This window comes from Elgaria multicarinata, chromosome 9 (genome assembly GCF_023053635.1).
Source record: "Elgaria multicarinata webbii isolate HBS135686 ecotype San Diego chromosome 9, rElgMul1.1.pri, whole genome shotgun sequence".
In the NCBI taxonomy this organism is placed as follows: Eukaryota; Metazoa; Chordata; class Lepidosauria; order Squamata; family Anguidae; genus Elgaria; species Elgaria multicarinata.
In genome coordinates, this window is record NC_086179.1 from 61965591 (window position 1) to 61990688 (window position 25098).

Genomic DNA, 25098 nt, shown 5'->3' on the forward strand with positions numbered 1-25098 from the left:
ATTTAACCTAATACAAGATTTTATATTGACTGACACACTATGCTAAGATAAGATACGGCAATGAATAGAGAGGGTTGTGGGTTTGTTTTTGTTTTTTGGGTATTGTTCAATAATATCTCTGAGAAGTGAGGCAGCAGTTGCCTAGTATATATTTTTGCATTAGTCACAATATGACAGCAAGTGTTGATAATACTTCCTTCTTATTCATTCATATACCACATTCAGAGCGAAGACTACACCAATGTCATAGAATCATAGAATAGTAGAGTTGGAGTGGGCTTATAAGGTTATGATCATCATAACTTTTTAAACTCATACCAAAAGAAAAATGTATAAATTGCAGATTTTAATATTTTTGAAGGCGTAATCTCATTCTATAGGTTTGTGTTAGTTCGTTAAAGTTATGTATAAAATTAATATTTGCAAAATTATGTAGCTTTTCTTGTTGGTGTCTTGCTCAAGGATTATGACATATAATTTCATTTTCTTAACTTGATGCTTTGGTAACTGCCTGCGTAGGTAGCTTTTTTCTACTCATAATTTAGTAATTAAAATGTTAATAGTAAGGGAATCTTTAATATTTAAACGTTTTTAGTGATGTTGTAAATTGATCACTAAATTGATCTCTACGACACACTGGTCAGAAAGTCATTGCAAAGATGCACTCTGTACTGGTATTCTCCAAAGCATATACAAAGTATAGGTAGCACTACTGATCCATTTCACACACAAAAACCAAAATCACAGGGGAATACCTTTATTAGGACTATCTAACATGTCAAAAAGGGTGGGGTTAGTTGGGCATGATGGAAAAGTCCCAATCCCTGCTCCTTAGAATAGTCTTAAAATGGAGGTGTTATGCAAACTTAAGCCACACTAACAGCAAAACTCTTCCCCACTACACTTGTTTTGCTTAAGGTCCAGTATAAAGAAAAATTCTGGCCATTATGAAAAACTTTAAGTAGTCTTAATAACAAGCTTTTTTTGGGATTGACTATTGGAATTGAGAAGATACAACTTAAAAATGGCTAATTTTAGTAATTATAAGAAACTGCACTAAGCAACGAACTGCTTTTGTTTACCAGATAATTTATTGTGTCAATGAAGCCTCATGATTTTATTTCTCAAATTCTTTTAATAATAGTGCAATCCTACACAAGCCTACTTAAAAGTAATCCCCGTTGACTTCAAGGGGACCTTCGCCAGGTAAGCAAGTAAAGAATTGCAGCCTAAATGTTGTTTTTAATATTAAAAGCTTCAGAATCACCATATTATTCATACAGTAATTGTTGGTCATTTATGGAAAATATGACTGATTCCATCTCATTAAATGAGCATCACTATTAAACAATGAAAGTACCTATAAAATATGTGTAATCCAGAATAAATTAGGTATGACTGTGCCATTGCTTTCATTGGCAATGCAACATGCTTTTTAAGAAATGTATGTATTACCGTCAAGAGAAATCTCCTTATGTAGACTATTGTATGATCAAAACAGCAAGTAAGCAACTCATACACATGTAAATACTGCCTTGTTCTTCCTATCCATTTCCTAGATACAAGTGATACTTCTATCAGTTGACAAAAGAAATTCAGTGCCGAAAGGAGAGGACAAACTAAATGGGAACGATCACTGAATGGTGTACAGCTGCCAGTACTAAACAAACTCATACCAAAAGAGTGATGGGCCCAGTTTTGTGAAGTCGCTAGTGATTACTACATTTCCCACCCCAAGAAAATGAGTGACAAACCAGGTCGCATCCACCAAGCCCTCTCCAGAGGGAAAAGAAGCTCAAATGTTATTCATTAGCTGTCTGTGATCTATTAAGAGAGATAATCACAGGCAAGCATGCTTTATTCAACATGAATATTAAAAACAGACTTGCACTGGCATAAAGTCAAACACAGCATATAAGTCTCTCCTTGGGGATGAAGTGGGTTATGAGAGGAACCGTAGTACGGAAAAAGAAGATGATAGAAGTTAACCACAAGAAAAGTGTGTGTGGGGGGGGAACAATGAAACAATGCAAACCAAAAAATGCACACACAAGTGCGAGAGATGGAAAAGTAACTCCTTCTGTTTAATCATGTTATAAGGACACTGTTGTTTTTATGTTTTTAAACTTGTATATTTGTTTTTAATGTTTACTGTTTTAAACTTTTGTAAACCGCCCAGAGAGTTTCGGCTATGGGGCGGTATATAAATGCAATAAATAAATTAAATTAAATAAATAAATAAATAAATGTCTTGTTAGATTTAGGTTTAAAGCAGCTCTCAGGGAGGCTACCATAGATGGGATTTATTCAGCCAACAACTGGTTCATCACAACTTTTAATATGCAGTACAAAATACCTCTATAAAAAGACTTCCCTCTTGATGAAATAGTGGCAGCCTATGAAAGCATATGCCTAAAGGTAATAAAAGACATCCAGAGACAGCATTTCATGAATATATGATCCTGAATGTGCTGGCTAGTGGGAAAAGTGGTAATATCTGAAGATGCATTCTACGCTGTGTTCAGGCAAGAGGAGGGGGTGGGCATCCCAGTACAGGGATAGTTATTGTTCACTTTGAAGGAAACTTCATGTTCGACTTGCCAAGCCAATTTCAGAACACCAGGACAGTTATCCAAACATCGTTTCTTTTATGCTGAAAGCAAACTTCCTGTATCATCAAAGCATCCAGGGCCTGCTTAATTCCAAAGCACTACTGTGCCAAGGCAGTTTGTCCCACTTACAGGAAGCAGCAGCAAGACCAAGATACACACTTCTTCCTTTTCTACTAATGAATTTGCCTTAGAATTTCTATCTTTCATTTCTCTGTACCTTTGAAAAATGCAGTGTGCCATCACAGATCACATCTGTGGCTTCTCTACCTCAATCTAAGAAACATAAGCATGCTCTTTATCATGAAATAATAAAGCTATTTATTTGTATATTGCTTAAACAACAATTGACCACAATAACATTAAATATTATGTTTGATAATATTTGATGGCCTGATAGAAAAGATTTGCAAGAAAGGAGGCAAGAAAATAAAGAGATGACACAACTGTATGGATTGAAAATCGAGCCACATTTATTGAATTAGATCTGCAAAGGGGGATCCCTGGGCAGCTACTCCACTATGCTGGCACTAGCCAGTCACTATAATTGACTGAAACATTCTTTGCCTGTTGGATGTCGCTTATAGAATTGGCACCCCTCGGGATTTTTCCATTTGGGGAAAGGAGGACATCCCCTATCACATTCCCCCAGGCCATGAAAAACCAGGTGTGCTAGGGGAGATGGTCCTACAGGTAATCTTCCCCTCCCATGGGCTGCAAAACCCTCAGGCTGATTCTGTCCCAAAACCAGGCCTGAATCCAGCCTGGAATGGATCCAGATAATGAATTTGCAATCAGACGATAGTTAGTATATATAATATAAATGATTACCTGAGATAACTTAATAGTTAATTAAAAAATTTCACTTACTTTCTCCTTGCCCAGTTGCTTAACTCGCTTGTTTGCAAATGCTTTGTCACTGGGTCTGAGACGTTTTGTCACTGGGGCTCCTCATGCTCCGAGTCTGGATGAAAAGGGAAACTATGTATAACTGAAGACTCCTGCATTACATTTAGATGTCCTAAGGAAGAGTGTGTGTTGATATAATGCTCCTTCATATCTCAGCTTAATAAATTGTGATATGATCATGTGAACCAGCTCATATGGACCACTGTGATTATTTTAACACAGCAAATAGCTAAACCATGGAATTCACTTCCACAAGTTACAGCGATGGCCAACTTGGGTGACTTTAAAATGTGATTAGACAAATTCACAAAGGGATAAGACTATCAATGGGTACTAGTCATGATGGCTTTTACTTCCAGTATCAAGAGTATATAGATATTTTAGTATTTAGATACGTATAATGTTCCAATTGATGTTTTAGCCCTTTGAATTATCTAGTCCCCCATTTTCGTGAGTACCACAACAATTCTATTTAGAAATAAGAAGAAGCAGTTTATAGATTTATTTGCACCACCAGGAGCCAAGTCCTACTTGTGCAAGAACTAAATCACACAAGGAATCAACATGCATAGAATAGACTTCCCATTTCAAACCTTCACACACAATGCATGGATAGCAGTAGCAGGGCCAGCAAATGTGGCCCTGCTTTTCTACTCACACAAATGTAATTGAAAGAGGGATGAACAGCCAAATGGGGATATAATCTTAGCCTCATTCAATGATATTATTGAATGAATAACTGTGCAGGAACCCTATACTACAGTATAGTCTAATAAGATTAAAACTAGCTTAAATTTTGTGTGAATGCCACAGTGATAGACAAGTCAGTCTGGGGATTAACCTGAAGTATTTTTAATATTACAACGGTATATAATGAGACTATATTTATAATTGTATCTAAAAAGAGTCAGTGTAACATGGCACTGATTTGTGACACTTAAAGCCATGATTCATGCATTAAAGGACTGAAAGAGACTTCAAGTTTTATTCCTCAAGTTTGAGAACCTTTAAGCTGCATTTTCTCATCATGATTTCATTAAAAAAATATTTTGCTACTATTCTGAAAGCTACTGATAATAGGCTGTGCAAATCCGGGCCTTGGATTTGAACAATTGAATCACAACAGCCATTTTATGACGGATCTGCCATTTTATGATGGATCTGCCATTTTAATGCAAAGCCCTAGGCCCCCAAACAGCCTACAACTCCCAGCATGCAGTGCCTGGGAGGGGTTTACTTACCGGGGCCCAAGAACAGAGGGCATATGTGTACTCACCGCCACTCTTGCCTGCTCCTCTGCCCTATCACCAGCTCCTTCATGCCATCGCTGGCTCCCTGGTATGATCGGCGGCAGCTGCCGCAATTGAAATACTCCATTGACCCAGAAGGGGTCCCTGTGAGTTCTGCAGGTGTCCTCTGTTCCTGGGCCCTGGGCAATGGTGGCAGCGAGTACACGAATGTTCCTGGGCCCTGTTTACAGCCTTCCGGCACTGCATGCTAGGAGTTGTAGGCCGTATAGGGCAACAATGCCTAGGGCTCTGCATTAAAATGGCAGATCCATCATAAAATTGCGGATCTGTCATAAAATGGCTGTCGTGATTCAATTATTTGAATCCAAGGCCCAGATTTGCACAGCCTTAGCTGATAACACTGAATTCTCACTGATGCCATTATTTATTTATTTATTTATTTATTACATTTTTATACCGCCCAATAGCCGAAGCTCTCTAGGCGGTTCACAAAAATTAAAACCATAATAAAACAACCAACAGGTTAAAAGCACAAATACAAAATACAGTATAAAAAGCACAACCAGGATAAAAACCACGCAGCAAAATTGATATAAAATTAAAATACAGAGTTAAAACAGTAAATTTAAATTTAAGTTAAAATTAAACGTTAAAATACTGAGAGAATAAAAAGGTCTTTAGCTGGCGACGAAAGGAGTACAGTGTAGGCGCCAGGAGGACCTCTCTGGGGAGCTCATTCCACAACCAGGGTGCCACAGCGGAGAAAGCCCTCCTCCTAGCCCTCCTCCTAGCCCTCCAGTTAACTTGAGATCTTCTGCATTTATAAAGGCAACGCCTTACATTCTAAAGCACTGAAAGAACCTAGTGCTATTTCACGAAATTCATCTTAATGCATGTTTATTTATTTTATTCTGGTTGGGGTTTCATTGATATGGTATAGTTTAGGGTACCCTCATTTACCATACGGTTCTAGAAAGGAGAACTAGAAAATCCCCCCCCCCCTGATAAATTACTTGATCCTGTCAACATACCCCTCAACTTTGGAACCCAGAATACCAGTGCTCGCACTCATGGGAAGTTGCATCCAAAAATTTATTTGCCTGCTAAATAAGTATCGTATATCTTCAATTGTAAGACGCCATCGATTGTAAGATGCATACTAATCTCAGTACCACCAACAGAAAAAAAAACCCTAAGACACACCCGCGATTCTAAGACGCACCCCATTTTTAGAGATGTTTATATGGGGGAAAAAGTGCATCTTAGAATTGAAGAAATACAGTATGTGCATTTTCTACATTATCCGTCATCATTTAATCCGTGCAAGAGAGATATTGCTCTCTTGGAATGCACTACAATGTCTCTAATTTTGTTTTAAATGAAATACTTTTTTGAGGGAAAAGCGGCAATTGTGCATTAGTAAAATTATTCGGCTCTGTGGGGAATACACCATATCAAATGAAGCCCCCAACCAAACTAAAAACTGTAATGAATCAGGTGACAAATATGAACCCATGAAACTGCCTTATATGGAATAGGCCAACTGGGCCATCTAGGCCAGTATTGTAAACACTGGCTGGCAGTGGCCAGCAACTCACCAATGACACCAGGCAGAGGGTTTTTCCTAGTTCTGCTCCAAGTTCTTCAGCAAACTGTTCTCTGCTGTCCCCCATACTGTGGGGGGAGCAGTGTGCAACAGTATCACACCATTTTAAATTTCCTTGATGGTAAATGTAGGGGGGGGTGTATATAGTTTTTTATGTATCCAAGTAAGGTTTGTGGGAAATGTTTCTCTCCTCATAGTGGAACTTTATAAGCCATACAAGAAACATTTTTCAACCAGAACTCTAGTACTGTTAAATTTGCTACCTCCCATATAAATTGGCCTTGGTAGCATTTTAAGGATTCTGGCAAGATGCTGCCACACATATGTTGCCGGGTCAACTGCCTGTTAAATCCACTTCATCACTGATTAATTCTACTCCTAGCATTGCAGACAAGTCCTTGATCTCTTAAAAGTCTAATTTGCTTGAATGGAAACAACCTGTGTTTTTGAATCACTATTAAAACTCTATTGATTGTAGCATCATAGAGCACTCAGAAGATTAAATCTTCAGTAAAATCTCTAGAATTAGTTCAACAACTTTAAAGAATTGTATGTGTGTGTGTGCATGAGCGTATGTACACACACAGAGGTCTATATAACGAAGTAAGTTTTGTGGGAAATGTTCCTCCCTTCATATTGGAACATTAAAAGTCTTGCAAGAAACATTTTTCCATCAGAATTCCAGTACTGATAAACTAGCTACCTCCCATATAAATTGACCCTAGTAGCATTTCAGGGATTCTGGCAAGAGGCTGCCACACAAATGTTGTCAGGTCAACCACCTCCTAAATCCACTTCAACTCACCACTGGTCAATAATACACCTAGCATTGCAGACAAGTTCTGGATATATTAAAAATCTCATTTATTTCAATGGAAACCTGTATTGTTGGAACACTACTATCTACTGATCGTAGCATCATGGAACACTCAGAAAATTAGCTCTTCAGAAATATCTCTGGAATTACATCAACAGCTTTTAAGAAAAACGGGTTGATTAGTTGATTTGTGTAAGGGAAGCTATTGCCTGTAATTATATTTTATAACCTATATGTAAATAAAATTACACGGTTTTCCTGCTACAAAATTATTTGTGATATTTAAAAACTAAATTGTTCTGAAATTATGAAATACATGTAGAAGAGATCTCATCTCAACTTGCTTTTTAAATGGGGCCCTCCAATCAGATTCGCTGCAGCAGCACTTGGGCCTATCTATATAAGGAGGCACGCTTGTGAGGGAGCCACCCTAACCTTTTTGATGTGTTTAATTACTTGTCTGAGCAAAAGTTCTAGAAAACTCAAAACCGTACAAAGTATTTTATCAATTTACACAATATTATGTGACTTTTCAGTTGGCCTAATAAAATGTATTGCCCTAATATGAATTTTGCAATTTTCCTTTTGCCCAACACATCAATTTATTTATTTATTTATTTATTTATTACATTTCTATACCGCTCAATAGCCGGAGCTCTCTGGGCGGTTCACAAAAATTAAAAACATTCAAAGTATAAAACAACAGTATAAAACCATAATATAAAATACAATATAAAAGCTCAACCAGATAAAAACAGCAGCAATGCAAAACTACAAATTTAAAACACCAAGTTAACATTTTTTATAGACTGTTAAAATGCTGGGAGAATAAAAAGGTCTTCACATTTTATACGTCTAAAAGCATATAATGTAGGTGCCAAGCGAACCTCCTTAGGGAGCTCATTCCACAGCCGGGGTGCCACAGCAAGGAAGGCCCTCCTCCTGGTAGCCACCTGCCTCACTTCCTTTGGCAGGGGCTTGCAGAGAAGGACCCCTGAAGATGACCTTAGGGTCCAGGCAGGTACATACGGGATGAGGCATTCCTTCAGATAGCCTGGCCCCAAGCTGTTTAGGGCTTTAAATATTAATACAAGCACTTTGAATCAGGGCCGGACCTGGACTGGCAGCCAATGAAGCTAGAAAAGGCTGGCATGATGTGGTCTCTACTTTCTTTGCTTTCTATGGAATTTTAGAATCTCTTCCCATTCTTCTTTTGATAAAGCGGCTTAGCTCAATTGCTAGAATCACCTGGAGTGACCTGCTCTGCAGGTAACATTCCTGCTCTGTGTTTATGACACACTTCAGTCTGGATTATAATCGATGGAGAGTTCTACAAGGGATACTGCCTAGGGGCAGAAGATTTGACTTAATGGTCTTCTGGACTTGAGTGTACTATTTTATTTAGTCCATCTGGCTTCGAGAATACAAAGGCAACTACTAACCCATGATGTTAGAAACATTTTATGAATCCAGTCAGTGGAGTGTGCAAATTATCCTTTAAAATCTGCAATGAATACATAACATTCTTAGGGTTAGTTTTTAAATAAAGAAACTGACCACTGGATGTCACTATAGCAAAGAGAGGTATGTTTCAACACACAATTATCAGGCTGCAAAGGTAAAGGGACCAGAAGCTATGGTTTCAGGCATTCAGTTTATCTCTGGTGTAAAATATCATTTCCAGCTATATCAAATACCCAAGTTCTTGCTGTTAACTTATGCCAGAGTTACAAAATATTGGCTAACCTTCAGCATGGGAGGGGGAAAAGCATGTTAAGTTCCTACATCCCTGTTTCCCCAATTTTCTCTATGTCACCTTTATGATGTTGTTGTTGCTGCTGTTGTTAAAATCACAGTGCACTGCACAATTTTATCTTCCAGCATGTGGGAAATCAGACATGTTTCCATGCCAGTGATGGACAGCCCCAGGAATATCTAGCATCAACAAGGAAATTCTCCAGTCCATTCACCAGATTCATGTGCAGCCAAGGAGGATAAAAACACTCTTTGGCTTACTTCTTTATAATTGCAAAATGGTACTAAGCCATCTTTCACAAAATGTAGCACAGTGGAGATTGCTCCTCACCTCCTGAGCCAAACTAGGCAAATATATTGCGAAAAGAGAATGAACCCATGAAATAAGAGCTTGGGAAAATTAGGGCATCTTTATTTAAATAGAGAACTTCTCCCCTCCCTGGATCTGTATGTGAAAGTGCGGGAATCTTAGCCACTCTTACTCCAGGCCACTAGCCTGCAAATAAAGAGCGAGCCACTCAGTTGAACACAGGTGTAAGGTAAAACCAACCCCTTTTCCAAGCTACACTTCTGCATATGGAGGGACTCCCCTGCATCATCCTCACCTGGGGCTGCACAACTCCAGGTAGATGAGACAGGAAGGTCTTCAAAGGCAAACCATATCCTGACATGAGAGCTGCACAGCCCTCGAGAAGTAGGACTTCTGGATTGCCGATCACCATAAAGGTGCCCGAGTGCTCACCGTCCCTATTCTAACCTCATGTAACTCCCGCACAACCCTGATACCCCCGAATTAACTTATTTATCCTCCAATGCTCATGATTAAAGCCAGTATGAAGTATGCAAAAACCTGTGCATCACTAAATGCCAGGGAAAATTCCTACTCGCTCCCCCCCGCCCCGCAAAAGGACTGACTGGCTAGTCCCATACTAGCTGCTAGGGAGGAAGGGTGGGGCCAGAACTCAAAAGAGGCAGAGAATCATGTGGGGGCAGCCTTTATAGGCTCAGCCCCACCCAGGCCGAAGGCTGTGTGTGTGCAACACACGTATGCAGCATCTACTTGGCTCCTTTCCTCTGGCAAAGACGAGTCCTATCAAAGCCGTGCTGGCTAGGCAGGAATCGGACTGCTTTCCTTTCACACAGTAGTTAATGTGCAACTTTGGGCAGTATCCAAAGGGCCATTGTGCAAGTGGGGGCCACTGCTGATTCCATTCCACAAGGGACACTCTTCACTTGCACAACAGGGATTTAGTCTAGAAACCAGAAACGGGCAGAAACACTCATTTTTTTAGAATGGAGCGGGTCAGCAGAGCTCACATAAGAAAGCTCTGCTGACATGTCCCGATCTAGAAACAAGCATTTTCTCTAACTTGGGGGGTTCCTAAAGAAAGCGCTCAGTTCCCATTGTGCAAGATATGGGCGCTGCTTGCGGAATGAAATCAGCGGTGGGCTCCGCTTGTGATACAGTCTGCTTGGATATTGACCATAGTATTTATTGCAAAAAACCTGCATTATAAAATCACATTAAATTGCAACTTATCAGTAGCAGCATCTAAGGTAAGGAGGCTAATGCTTCTCAATTGACAGAAATTTGTAAACTTGTTGAATGTAATGTGATGTGGGAAAATTTGCTCCCCTTTTCCAAATACTACTTTGAAGCACAATATGATGGTCCAGGACACTACATATGCAATTGCCCTTATTTTAAGAAATTGCATACAAGAGAAACACAGTACATGACTATGCATGGGTTTTCTTACGCAAGAAATATCTTATCTCTTCGCATTGTAAAGCATGTGCAAGACAGAGCAGTCCTAGTTTTCCAATCACTGATTGAAAAGTGCAACACAAGGGCAAAATGTTAATATTTATCCATAAGACTATAATGCTATTTTGTAATAACACTGCGAATGGATAAGCCGCTTCATATCTTTGTGACATAATATAGTTTAAATCGTCAGAGATTAAAATCCAGGATATTTTAGTAAAAATGTTCCTCGACTCATACACAACATTTAGTAATAATAAACTGAACATAGAAACAGTCACAACTGCATACTTCCCCAATAATCCAGTTCTCTCTACAGGCTTGATTGATCAAGTTAATGGGGGGGGGGGGGAGAGGGGTTTGAATTTTTTTAAAACTAGTCTAAGGCCTATGTCATGGATTTAAATGCCAGCTTCCTTAAAACTTGGAAGGCTTGACTTGAAGAATTTGACATACTATACTATGTTGATTTTTTGGTCTGACTCACTCAGCTATGTTAAGGGCCTCATCAAACATTACCAAAACAGCAGGTAAAAACATACAGTCCCTCCCCTTTAGGAACCATTAACCTATGCAGTTTAGTACAGTTTTTGAACTCTTTAAGGCTGCTGATAAAGAAGGCACAGTACCTACACAATCCTATGCATGTTTAGACAGGAAAAAAAGTCCTATAATTCCCAGCATTCCCCAGCCAGCAACTTTTTTCTGTCTGAAGATGCATAAGATTGCACTGAGGCATGGATGGTCCCAATGAGCAAACCACTGATTGGCCATCAAATATGAATCAAGTCAAAACCCTGTAAAAGTTTGGGAACCACTGCTTTAAAAGATGTTCCTGCCCCTTACTTGGTCAGTCTCTCTGTCTTCTCAGCTCCCACTCTCCCTTCCTCCCTCTTCTAGCATGGGACTTTGCCAGTCGCTCCCTTTGGGGGTTGGGCTGAGTAGGATTTTTTTCCTTTCCACAAGTTGTGTGAAGGTTTTTGCCTACTCCATACTTGAGGTTTTACATCGAGGATGGATAAAAAGTAGGGGTGTGATCCGCTCCGATTAGGAGCGTAGAAGCAGTAGCGGATTGGCGTGCTCCGCCTTACCCAGAGGCGGAGTAGGAGCGGACCGCGAACCCTCTAGAAGCAAGGCGAAGAGAAGCGGCCATTTTTCGGAGCTCCTAGTTCAGGCGGAGCGCTCCGGTCGCCATCTTGAAAACATTTCACCATAGGATTGCATTGCGGCAAATAATCGCGCATAACTACGTTCTTTTTGAAGCTATCGTTCTAGAAATTCTTGTGCTCAGAGAGTCGTGGATGGGGGTCATTTTGAGACCACTCTCACCTCTCTGCGTTGTCTGGGTCGCGTGCTATATTTTTGTGAAAATCGGGTCAACCGCACGGCTCAAACGGCGTTTTCGGCTTTTCGCCCATAGGATTGCATTGAGGGAAAGACTCGGGCATAACTGGGTTGGTTTTTAAGCTATCGTTCTGAAAATTCTTGTGCACAGAGAGTCGTGGATGGGGGTCATTTTGAGACCACTCTCACCTCTCTGCGTTGTCTGGGTCGCGTGCTATATTTTTGTGAAAATCGGGTCAACCGCGCGGCTCAAACGGCGTTTTCGGCTTTTCGCCCATAGGATTGCATTGAGGGAAAGACTCGGGCATAACTGGGTTGGTTTTTAAGCTATCGTTCTGAAAATTCTTGTGCACAGAGAGTCGTGGATGCGGGTCATTTTGAGACTACTCTCAACTTTCTGCGTTGTCCGGGTCGCGTGCTAGAAGTTTTTTAAAAATCGGCGGGAAAAATACCTTTTTCAAAGGGCTGAGGGGCAGAGTCAGCTCCCGGTCATGATGATCCCAAAGTTAGAGGAGGGCATAGGCAAAACAGGTAACTTGGGATTCTGGGAAACTTCTCTTTCTTCATCTGAACGGGCTTTTCCCCGTGTTTTTTAACACAGTAGCCCCACCAAATGCACAAACACAACCTGAAATCATATACTAAGCCAAGAATAAGAGATAGAAACACAGCACTGCTCCCCACCCTAACTTTGGGGAACAACTGAAAAGATGTGGTGCAAGGGGATGAGCTCCCCTAGGGCATCTCATTGTGGACGTGCCCCCACTCTCTCCTGCACTGGAAGGCCATTAGAGCCTTCCAAAGAGAGTAAAACGGTGGAGCAATGCCTATCATGAGTTGAAGTGAATGGTCACTTTTTAGTGGTGGAGCGATGCCTGTTATGAGTTGAAGTGAGCGTTTACTTCTTAATCTCAGAGCTGTTGGTGGCTGTCTTGAGTTGAACTGGCAGCTGCTTCCCCCTCCCCCGGGCACGTCCCCCTATTGCTGGTAAAAGACAGATATAGCCTTTTTAAAAAAAATCTTCTTGCTGTTTATTCAGCAACACTGCTGCTTTTAATTCCACCCCTCCTTTGTTTATTTATTGATTTATTCCATTTTATATGCATTACTGGCTTATCCTTGGCTCACTTCCTTATGCCCCCAGAAATGCCAGCTGCATGCCTGCCTGCCTTCCCTCCCTCCTCCCCTGCCCACCTCGCAGGGATGTTGTGTGTGGGGTGCCCGATTTTCAAAAATTCGCCAAAAATCAGGGGATGATGGGATTGCTTTGAAACTTGGCGTGCGTGTGTATATCCCCATGAGGTGTCATGGTGCCAAACATGAGGTTTCTAACTTGAACAGAAAAAAAGTTGTATAATTTTTTAGCTTTCAATGCAAGCCTATGGGGGGGGGAACGGAGCGCCGGATCCAGATCCGGAGCTCCGGGCGGAGCGGAGCGGAAGTGGGCGGAGCGGGGGCGGGGCGGAGCGGCCCGATCCGGAAAATGGCGGATCTGCAAGTGAAGCGGAGCGGGGGGTCCGTGCACACCCCTAATAAAAAGGTGAATTTGTCAGCAGGATGTGTGGGAATTTGCTATGCCAGAATAGGGATGATGACCACTCTGGCACCTTTTAGGTGATTGGCATAGCCAGAGCTCCTGCTCCTCATGAGTTTCACGGCTCACGTGTCTGGATATCGCATGCCTTTGGAGATCCTCCTGCCTCATCTACTCAGGGTTTTATGGCTCTGCATGGGGATGACATGGGGTGGTCTCCCCACACTCTCGAAGTATTGTATAAGGGGCCAGGTTTGGCTTGCATTTAAACCAGGCATGTAACCTGAGATTAGTACATATTGATTCCCACACTTTTCACATGCAGTTCCAGGAAAGGGTTAAATCTCCCTTGTTAAATAAGGAGGCCCTAGATTATCCCAAGCTCTGGTGTCTGTGTCTTTATTCCATGCTTCCTTATCCACTTGCAACAGAATTCCAGTTGCACCAAAAAGTACATACACTTTCTATCTGATAATAGTTTTCTCTAGCCTTTTTATTTTAAAGAGGCATGCTGGTAAAGTTTAAGGCTGGTTATTCAAGATCTTTTTTCACCATAGAGAAAATTCATGTATGAGTTGGGCCCAAGGGAACTGCTGACTTCAATCACAATGATAGGTGCAGCCATATGCGTAATGTTCCACAAATCAGCTTACATGTCTTCACAGAAGCAGGTTTGCAGAATGGGTACCTGTAGAGACGTTTTCTTAGGCTGAGAATCCCAGCTACGTCAAGCAGAAAATATTATCCTGACCAAACAGAACCTACTATTCTAGCCCCACCTTATTTTATCGAATGTGCCCTCCTATTTGGTGCCTTAAGACATAAAAAACCAAGTACAATAAATCCCCAAAGCCACAGATTGATAGCTTTACAAAGGATAAAGAACCTTTTAAAGTCAACAAATGTGTTAATATTGGGTAATTAAGGTGTAAAACACTGGCATTTTCCATTAGGATATAATTTTCATTCTGTTTAGTTAAAAGGTTAATCAACTACAAGTTTAGTTGATTAAATTGGTAGTAGCCAATTTATTTAGTGAAAGCAAAAGGGGTGAGGTTACATGTCAAGAACATTCTTTTTTGTTATTTTGTCATGGTAGTAGAAAATGAAAAAGATGGTGCTTTGTTCTGGCAATGAATAGTAACAAATTTAGCATCTCATACTTCTTTAAATATCCTCCAAAAAAGCACCTATATTGAGATTTTGATAATATGCAAACTTATTTAAATTACTTAAAGCAACTGATTAAGTCTGTCATTAAATCAGTCAACAATCCTATTTTCTTTGCATTTTTTTCCTGTCTGAAAATAATCTCTACTGTCTCGTTCTTGAGGTATTATTACTTCAACAGCTTCACATCAATGTCTCTTCTTTTATAAAAAAAACCCAAACTCCTCTCTTACATTGCATCAAAATAATTATACAAAACTCCAATAGCTTTTGATTAAACTCAGATTTTCATGCAGCAGAGGTTTATGAGATTCAGCTAACTACTTATGCCTTAATGAATAAGACTACTACACTTCCACTTTGGAGAATAATGAGGTGCTAATGATGCAGACCAAATTACTCTCTTCTTTGGAAAAGCCCGCAGCCTGGGGAGACAAAAATGACACACAGAATCCTCTGGGAAGAAAGGGCCACCAGGAATGTAGTTAAATTAGACTGTGATTTTAACAGATGAAGACCACTTAAACATGTAACTTTCCTCTTTCTGGGTTCCTCTCATTGTCTTATAATCTTACATCCAAGGCTTGCTGTTTACATTGTTATTTTTTATATATAAAACAAGAAAATGTCATCCTGGGATGAAAAATCTTTGCAATTTTTCAGATAACTTCTTCTGGGTGTAGTTCAAAGGTCTGGCGATAACCCTTAATAAGCTGCATAAAATTAGAGCCCCCCTTTGCCCATATTTTCCTCGTGTCCTCTGATCCTTCAGGAAAGCCCTGCTCTGTGCCCCTTTCCTTTTCTAATGTGAAGACTATGGGCTCATCTTCACCAAGCAGGATATTCCACTATGAAAGTGATATGAAAGTGGTATATAAAAGTCAGGAGCCACACTGATGCTTTATAGTGGTATTGAAGTGCACTGACAACTGTTGGGGCCCATTGACACATACCATATACCGCTTTCATAGTGCTATATCCTGCTTGGTGTAGATATGTCATGGGCCCCAACAGTTGTCAGTGCACTCCAGTACCACTAGAAAGCAGCAGTGTGGCTCCTGCCTTTTATATACCGCTTTCATACCACTTTCATAGTGGAATATCCTGCTTGGTGTAGATGAGCCCTGTGAATGCACAGTCTGAACTTTTCTACTGTAAAACCCATACTATGGAATTCCTTTCCTACTGAGGTACATTTAGTTCCTATCCCGTTTCAGCTGCAAGAGAAAACCTGGCTATTTCAAAGGGGTTTCCATGTTGTGCAACTGTTTTACTGCTGCTGTTTTAATCCAATTATGAATTCTTTTATCTGGTAGAACTGCTAATTCATTTTAATTGATGTTGGTGGTTTTAGATGATATTATACAGAACTTTATTTATTTATTGCATTTGTATACTGCTCTGTAGCCAAACCTCTCTGGGCGGTTCACATAAGATGGTGCCATATCTAAGCAGCAATGTGGAGTTTAATCTTTGGTCTACAGGATTACCAGTTTTCATATTCACTATTAGGGCTGTGCACGGACGCCCCGATTCACCTCGGGGTGCTTCGGGGATTGCCCACCTCGCCTCAGTGCCAAAGCCAAGGCGAGATTCGGGCCCTCCCTTTCCCCGCTATGGCCACAAACTATGGTGGCCATAGAGGTACTAAACTTAAAACTGTGGGCTGGTTCTTCTCAGATGTGGCATTGGCGTTGATGACAGCAGCCGGCAGGACCGAGGAGAAGACGGAGCAATGGCAGCAGGTAAGCAGCCCAGTGCTGCTCCGAAGTGCCCCAAAACTTCAGAGCCGATCGGGTTCGGGGTACCTTGGGCTGACCCAGAACCACCTCGGAACTAAGGCGAAGTGGGCCGAATCTGCCCGCTTCACCTTGGTTTTGGAGATTCATCCAAGGCGCTGCACAGCCCTATTCACTATGCAAACCACAGAGATTCATTACCCAAGGTAAATGTGATCATTACAAGCCTGAAAGACCTGTCTTGGGTGCTCATGTTTGGACATAATGTGTTACCTCTAGGCCTGACCTCACTTACTCTTCTGGCAAATTGCTATGTCCCACCACATTCCTGGCAGGACCACTTCGAACTGGAAGAGACTTTAGTGGATGAGGATGATCCTACTGCTGGCCTTAGTATTTGTGGAAGTCAAAAAGAGGTGGAGAATGCCAATAGCCCTCTAGAAACTATCACTCGGGGGCATGCGTCCCCCAAGCAGACTAGCCCTGGAGGAATTAAAGTGCCCATTTTAGTCCCATCCCTCTTTTCCTGACCCACCAGGATCACCCTCAGGACCAGAGGCAGACACAGTGCCCACCTGGCATTGCAACTATACCTGAGCCCTACTCATGAGGTGGACGTGTGCTCTTGATTCAGGCCCTACTGCCAAGCCAAGTAGGAGTGGGGCATCATCATCACTATTAATCAGTTTAAGCCTAGCCACTGCTGAATCATCTGTCTTGCTGTGCTCCATGCTGGTCAGCTTCTCTGCTAACCCTAACTTCATTATCTTTGACCCATGGGACTACACCTCAGAAGGTAGGATTCGACCTGTGTGGCAAGCCTGGCAGGAAGGGAGTGCATTTGCAGTGATGGCAGCAATGAGGAAGGGAGCACTGGGCAAGCTCTTCACATTCTACAAATCCAACCTTCCCCTGTTATAGTATTCAACTAGAATGAAGAGTCATGGCTAAGTAGCTCATAGTTTATTGCTGACTGGTCCTTCTCCTATCCAGATTTCTGGACTGTTCATGTTAATTACTCCCTTTCACTACACTAGAGAAGGGAAAAGACTTAAACTTTGGATTCATTTCCTTGTTCAGGGAGACTCAACAATATTCTCCAAAACACACTAGAAATCTGAGTCAGAAAATGGAGTTTATAGCTTCATCAGAAGGCCATGATTCCAGGTAAATGTTCTGATTCAAAAAGAAAATAAATCCAAATAAAACTCCCTGTTTATGACATCTACAGAGGATGGATCATTATACCTGAGAGAAACTGTATGTTTCAAATGCAAGAGAAACTATTGGGAAAGCAGCCTTTGTCACATGTACAAAATTGTAACAGATGCAGCAAAAGAAATCAACTCAGAAAAGTCACCTTGAAAAACATTGGAACACAGCATTTATTCATCACAAGGGAGAGTAAATGAGGGGACGAGATGACATTTGCTACAGACACACAGGGATGGTTAGGAGAATGTTCTTTCTAAGCTGGACTCTATTTTTAAACCAAATGTTGCCATTTATAAATCTCTCCCACTCACCCATCTTTAAAGAGTTCTTTGCAGGCTTTTACTGAAAATACCATGTCAGTCCCTTCGCTTATTTAAATTGACACATGTGACAAATTAGTTCTGGCCCACACATCGAAAGGCAACAAAGCCATATCAGGAACTGAAGATGAATTCCAATAGTGAGGAGATACTCCACAAGCAAAGTTAGAAAACAGGGTATTCTAGTTCCATTTTCATTTGGTAATATTTGTAATTTTTCTCACTTTGGCTTAGAAAGCAGTTCTGACTCTGAAACCAGTAATCTCGGTTTCTGAGCTCAGGCTTACTGCCAGTGTACCAACAGAGGATTTCTGGCTGCTGTCATCATTCCAACAGATCCTTCCTACAAAAATAGCAAAAAAAGGATTTGCATTTCACTATATGTAGTAGCATTTTCTCCAACACTCCCACCCTTCAACACGAAGTTGATGGAATGCCAGTTACACACTCCTGGTGTAAATGAATGCAGTCTTGATGTTTTATTTTTTTAAAAAAAAATATTCTAGGCATAAATTAATCAGGTACATTTTCCCCCTAAAAAGAGTCATGACTTTTAAACTTTTTCTTATGGAAATGTAATTGTTTTGATTTTGAATATCTTCTACATTTCTAAATTCTGAAATATGCACATTCTGAATACTGAAAGAAAGGCAACTTTATTAGCTTCTTGGCAACATCCATAAATTAGGGTGACCATGTGAAAAGGAGAACAGGGCTCCTGTATCTTTAAGAGTTGTATTGAAAAGGGAATTTCAGCAGGTGTCATTTTTATATATGGGGAACCTGGTGGAATTTCCTCTTCATCACAACAGTTAAAGCTGCAGGTGCCCTGCCCTCTTTTGAATCTGGTCACTCTAGTATAGCTCCTGCACCTTTAACTGTTGTGATGAAGAGAGAATTTCATCAGGTTCTCCATATATACAAATGACACCTGCTGAAATTCCCTTTTCAATACAACTGTTAAAGATACAGGAGCCCTGTCCTCCTTTTCATATGGTCACCCTACCATAAATGAATAGCCTATTTGGGACCTCCCTGTCTTCATACTTTAATTTTTTTCATTTCTTCATCACAGCTTATTTTTGTGACATAGCATCACAACATAAACTTTCCCCTTATAACAATACCAACAAACTAGTTAAAAAAAACACCTCACAAGAATACACACAATTAAAGCATGAGGGATTCAAGCATGAATTCTTCCTAAGTATGTATCGTATCTAATGAAGACAACCTTAAATAATCTAACCAGGTAAGACTAGTTTGCCTCTTACAAACCTGATTTCAATAGAAAATAAAAGTAAGATGGTAAAGCACATGACCATTACAGATCTAAGAGCATTTCATTGCATTGTGTTGAGGCTAAGATACAGTGACTTTCATAAATCCCTATACTTCTACATACCTTATATCTCCAACTCAATATTTACTTGGTTAGGGCCAAACATTTTCCTGTTCCTGCAGGTGTGTGCAGCCCCCACTACAGGAAAGGAGGGTTGAATTTCCCTATCCTGCCCTACCCTACCCTACCGCAGTTTTGACCCAAAATTCCACACAGTCCAAAGGGTGGGTGGGTGAATATATAGAAAAAGAAAAAAGTCTCCATTGGACTCAATGGAATCTTTTTTCTCTCCTTTTTTTAGACCCCTCCGTGGGCATGGAATTTTTGGACAAAAATGGGTGAGGAAAGCTTAAACCCTCCTCACCTAAAGCAGTACCACACACAGCTGCAGGGGATTAGGAGAACATTTAGTTTAGCCATAACAGTCCTCAGACAGTACCTCCTTTCTTTTTCTGACCCCTTCATTTTCTCTCTCTCTCTCTCTCTCTCTCTCACGCACACACACACACACACACACACACACACATACGGCTTTGGCAGTGAGGGCTGCCCTTTTGTACTTGGTTCTGCAAATTCTCCTGCTACTAATCAGTATCTGGGATTTGTATTACCTTTCCTTTGAAAAGAATTGTAGGTGACAATCTGCATCATGGCACAGAACTATCAGACATTTGCCCCAAAAATAAGTCCTTGTGGGGAAAGGTAACATAAGCAGTGAACAGCTTAATCAACATATTCCCTTTTATTTATTGCTATGAATACATGTTACTCCAGGGCTCCCCACTGGATGACATCTTTTCACTTAACATTTGGAGATAACACAGCCAGAGATGTGTTAGAAACCACCACTTTTAATTTAAGATACTGTTTAAGCTGGCAAGAATTTCGAAGGCTTCCTTCCTTCCACACATGTTTTCAGTTACCGTCCTCTGTAAACAATTCTTATTTCACTGCAAGAGCTGTTGAATAATATATTGCCAGCAGGAAAGCTAGCATTGCCTAAAATGTTCTCAGTGACTCAGCATCCAAGAGGCCTTCAAAACACAAGCAAGTAATTCTGCTTCACAGAAGCTGTATGTATGTCACTAACCTCAACCAGTTCAGAAACTCAATGTGGAAAAGAGACAGCTGGACACATTCTCTAAAGGTTACATTCATCAATATGGCAATGGAGTGTTCTGCCACATTACCAAAGACAAGCTGTGATGATATTAATTAAAAGCAAGGCACAACAATTCAGACATAGATTCTCATACAGATGCCTTACTGCCACTACAATAAAATCATTGCCCAGCACATTTCTATTATGCATGGTCTAACTCTATGTTAACCTACACAAGTGTTTATGGGGACATTCCTCCATTCTGCCAACCCCCACAAAATCACTTCCTTGCTGATTAAATGTGCATATATCTTGCTGTTTGCATGTATTTTGCAGTGAATTGATTAAAACAGAGATAGGCAATTTGTAACACTTCACATATTTTGGACTAAAACTGCTGGCTAGGCTGATGACAGTTGTAGGAAAAAACATCTGTCTCAAAACAACAGTCTCAAGGACATCTCCAGATCTTAAGAACCAGGCAGGCACGTATGAGAGATGGCCGTAGTCTGGTCCCAAGCTATGTCGGGTTTACAGATCATAACCAGAACTTTTAATTCTGCCTGGAAAGAGACTGGTAGCCAGAGAAGCTGCTGTAACAAGGGAGTCACGTGTTACCCGTCAACCATCAAAAGCCTGGCTGCAGCGTTCTGGACTAGCTGAAGATTCTGAACAGTTTTCAAAAGCAGCCACATGTAGAATGTGTTACAGTGGTCCAAATGGGATGTAACTAAGACATGTGGACATGGCCAGATCAGATATCTCTAGGAATGGGCGCAGTTGGCACACCAGTGTAAGCTGTGCAAATGTATAACTGTCCACACCACAAGATCTAGACATGCAGGTTCAGGGCCTAGTCCAAAGGTACATCCAAACTACCAGCCCAAACCTTCAGAGGAGTGTAACCTCATCCAGCACATGGTGTATCCCTGTTCCCTCATCGGCACAGCATAGCTTGAATTCCTAATCACTGAAAGAAAGCACATCTTTGGCTCAATGCATAGTGTTTGGGAGCCACAGATACTGGGAAGCAGCGACTGCAGTTATCATCAAATTTTATTTAGGCCACAATCCTATGATCCCCAGGAGAGCATCCCAAGGACCATAGGTTGTTTCACATTCCCCCTTATGAAGCTGTTGACACTGCTATGACTTCAAGATCCAACCCCTCCCCCTCTCTGCCACCATGGAAAGAAAGCCACCTTGGATGACAAAATGGGGGCATTACAGTGGAAGGGGTCAGGAGGGAAGAGGAGAGGCTGGGATATGCAAACTCCCATGGCTTCTCCAACCCTGGCCTTTATCCCAGCAGTATGACTGTTTTAGAAGATTTCAGAGGCCAGTCTAGAGAAAAGAGGAAAAATAGGATGGTTAAGCAACTATCACCTTTATCCCTTCTCCTACCCTGCTGGCAGCAACCTGGCAGGGCACAGAATACTCCGAAGCCTCCAAGATAAGAGACTTCATCCTAATGGGTGACAACCCAATAGGGTTGCACCCTTAATGTACTAATATATTAGTAAATACATTAGCTATGGATATTTTAATGTGACTTTCTACATTTATTGGTTTCTTAATAGCCTTTCTTTGTACTAACCATATGTAAGACGGGGAATATTTCCATCTGATAAATTATAAATATTTATATGCATGCATCGATTATAGCAATCTTCCCTAAACTGCTGTCCTCCTGATGTTTTGGACTACAACTTCTAGCATTCTTGAAGTCATGCTGATGGGAACTGAAGTCCAAAACATCTGGAGTGCACCAGATTGGGGAAGGGTGGGTTATGGAGTCTGACATATCAATTCAGGCCATAAGCATTCCATTAAATACAACATAAAATGATGATTTTGAAAAATACAAATCTATTGCTGTTTTTGAAATCTGATGTAAAGAGAAACATCAACAGCTATACTAAGTAATACTGCCAATAAATGCAATATATCTTTGCATTAAAGTTGTCACATTAAATTTTTTGTCATATGTACAACACTGTAACAGACTGTTCCATACTCATTTCATATTTTCAAGTACATGTAAGTTGTCACTAAAAAGACATACCATTATGTTTTTAAAACATTAAATCAGGAGGTTTATTCCAAACAAGTGCAGACAGATATGACCCTTGATTGCATTCTGTTCAGACTTCTAGCCAGTTTGAGCATCTCAGTCATTGCAAGCCATTTTGACAGCATATTCTGATAGCTCACCTAGTGCCTACACTAAAAGCAAATATAGAGGCACTGCTGTAGGAATATAAGTCCATGAAACGCCACTGTCATTATCCTGCTTGGGTTGGTAATGAGTAGATCATTCTTCCCTATCGATTGAGCTCTACTGTACTGCCCCTCCCCATGAAGCAGTCATCAACAGCACTCCCAGACTGACCAAAAAATACATATTTTAGAGGGGGGAAACAGGCTGCCTCCCACACTATAACCACCATTCAGAAGGCTCCTGCATAAATAATTTTAAGACATTATCTCAGCCCTAGATATACATACACAAACAATAGCTATCTAAAAAAAACTGACTCTGCATTTTGATACAGAGATCTGATCTGAGTGAATGTTACAAACCCTGCATATAAGCCTGTCTCAGCACATTCTACCTTAGTAAATTATTATATTTAAGGTGCAATATATATATATTTATATTATCATTTACCTTAGATGAAGAGTTCCCTTTTGTCTTTTTGTCCATACTAAGTATGTCAAGTTTACGTTATGAAACACACATACAAACAGGGTTGCACCAATAAACTTCAAAGATCCTCTCCTGCGGCAGAAAGCAAATTAAAAAAGCGAGAGAGAAAGAGAGAGAGAGGAGATTTCAAGCTGTGACCTCAGAGCAAAGCACAGCCGTTCTCTCTCCGCCAACCTTCTGGAGAAAACAGACTAGACAGCCTGGAAACTGGCTTTCTTGATGGCTGCAACACTTTCAAATCAAGCATTCTGTGCACTGTAAGCTCAAGGATTTATATCTTCTTAAACAGGCTGTCCCATACAGCCCTGCCCTGCCCTGTGTGCCTGGTATTATAAAGCATCTCACTGCAGTCACTTTCTGCAAAAGATCATCCGGTCATGTTGAGATCTTTGTCATTCAGCTCCGAGACTCAAGCAACGAGCACAACATGCATAATACACGCACTGAAATATTCGGTGCATCTGAATATTCCTGCAGCCAGCATTGCAGGCAGTAATGGGAATATATTGATCAGCTTACTAAAATAATCAAGATGAGGCACTGACTCACTGCAGCAAACAGTTGTTACAGCCCACGTCAGATGCAGATCCAGGTTTTCCACCCCTACAGCCCTGAAATGTAACATGTACGGCACAATATCTCTATGTTTCTCCCCACTTATTCTGGAATCTATTGCTTCTTCTTTTGAAGGAAAAAAAATACAGCATAAAGTGCTATATTATCGCCACCACAACCCCCACCCTCCACCATCATTCTATTTATTCCAAGTGCATATTATCTGCACTACCTGATTGTTCACACTAAATTCCACAAGAGAAATGTATGATTCCATTGACCAATGACGGAGCATAGTACTGAAATCAGAAAGCTAGAGTCATAAACACCAAGCTTTTTTTCTTTTTTCTTTAACCACTTCAGGAATACTATATATTCTATTCCCATAGTACAGAACTGAATTGTCCTTTATTGAAATACTTCAAAAATGACAGGTAATAAGCAAAAAAGAAATAAAAAATTCCCACCCAATTGTCTGCAAGTTATGGTCTTCTACTCCTAATATTCCTTATTATTCCAATCCTGGCAATTTTAATCTGCCAAAATCACTTTAAAACAGAAGTGAATATTTTTTAAAAATGATCATCATAGTTCTCACACACAGTCATTCAGGGTGGATTATATTGAGGATAGGAATGTAAGAATGTATGTTCTTTCTAATACGAGTTTTGCAACGGAACTGTTTTTTCTGTGATAACACCTGATCATGAAATACATCATGAGGCTGATAATTATAAAATCGAATCCAAGAAACAACTAAAAACAATGATACAAAATCAGAGAACGAGAAAGACAGAATGGAATTTAGAGACTTCATAAGTTGTAGAGATGGTATCACCAGAGGAATTGTTTGGCTATTATCATATTCTACATTACTAGGAGTCTGTATGTGCTTTTCGTAGGAACAAGTGCAACTTTTAGTCTAATAAGACAGATGGGAGCTTATCTCTGATCTTATGTTAGAGTGACCATATGACTGGATTTGCCCGGATTTGTCCGGGTTTTTGATGACAAATCTGGGAGGGGGAGGGGAAATCCGGATTTTTTCCAAGAGCAGCTCTAATGGGAATTAACAAAAATGCTTATTACTCTGTCATTTTTTAAGATAAAGACATGAAACTTGGCATGATGGTAGCTCTTAGGAAGGGCTTTAGTCATGCCAAATTTGAAACAAATCCATTCATCCATTGATTTTTTAAGAATTTTTAAAAAATTGAGGTTTTAAAATTATTATTTTTAAAATCATCATTTTTAAAGATAAAGAGATAAACTTTGCACCATGATAGTATTTAGGTAGAGCTTTAACCACACCAAATTTGAAACAGATCCGTTCATTCATTGATTTTTTAAGAT

At 40.4% G+C, this 25098-nt stretch overlaps 1 protein-coding gene across 1 annotated transcript in view; it reads right to left on the reverse strand.

The window, feature by feature from the left end:
• The window catches only part of CNTN1 (contactin 1), a 119597-nt gene extending 95881 nt beyond the window's left edge, over positions 1-23716 (reverse strand). Inside the window, exons 1-2 of the mRNA XM_063133998.1 lie at positions 23152-23716; positions 3480-3573 (exon numbers count right to left, since the gene is read on the reverse strand). The gene's annotated coding sequence lies outside the window, so the exon portion shown is untranslated. The remainder of the gene's footprint in view (positions 1-3479; positions 3574-23151) is intronic.
• Between the last annotated feature and the right edge of the window lie 1382 nt (positions 23717-25098).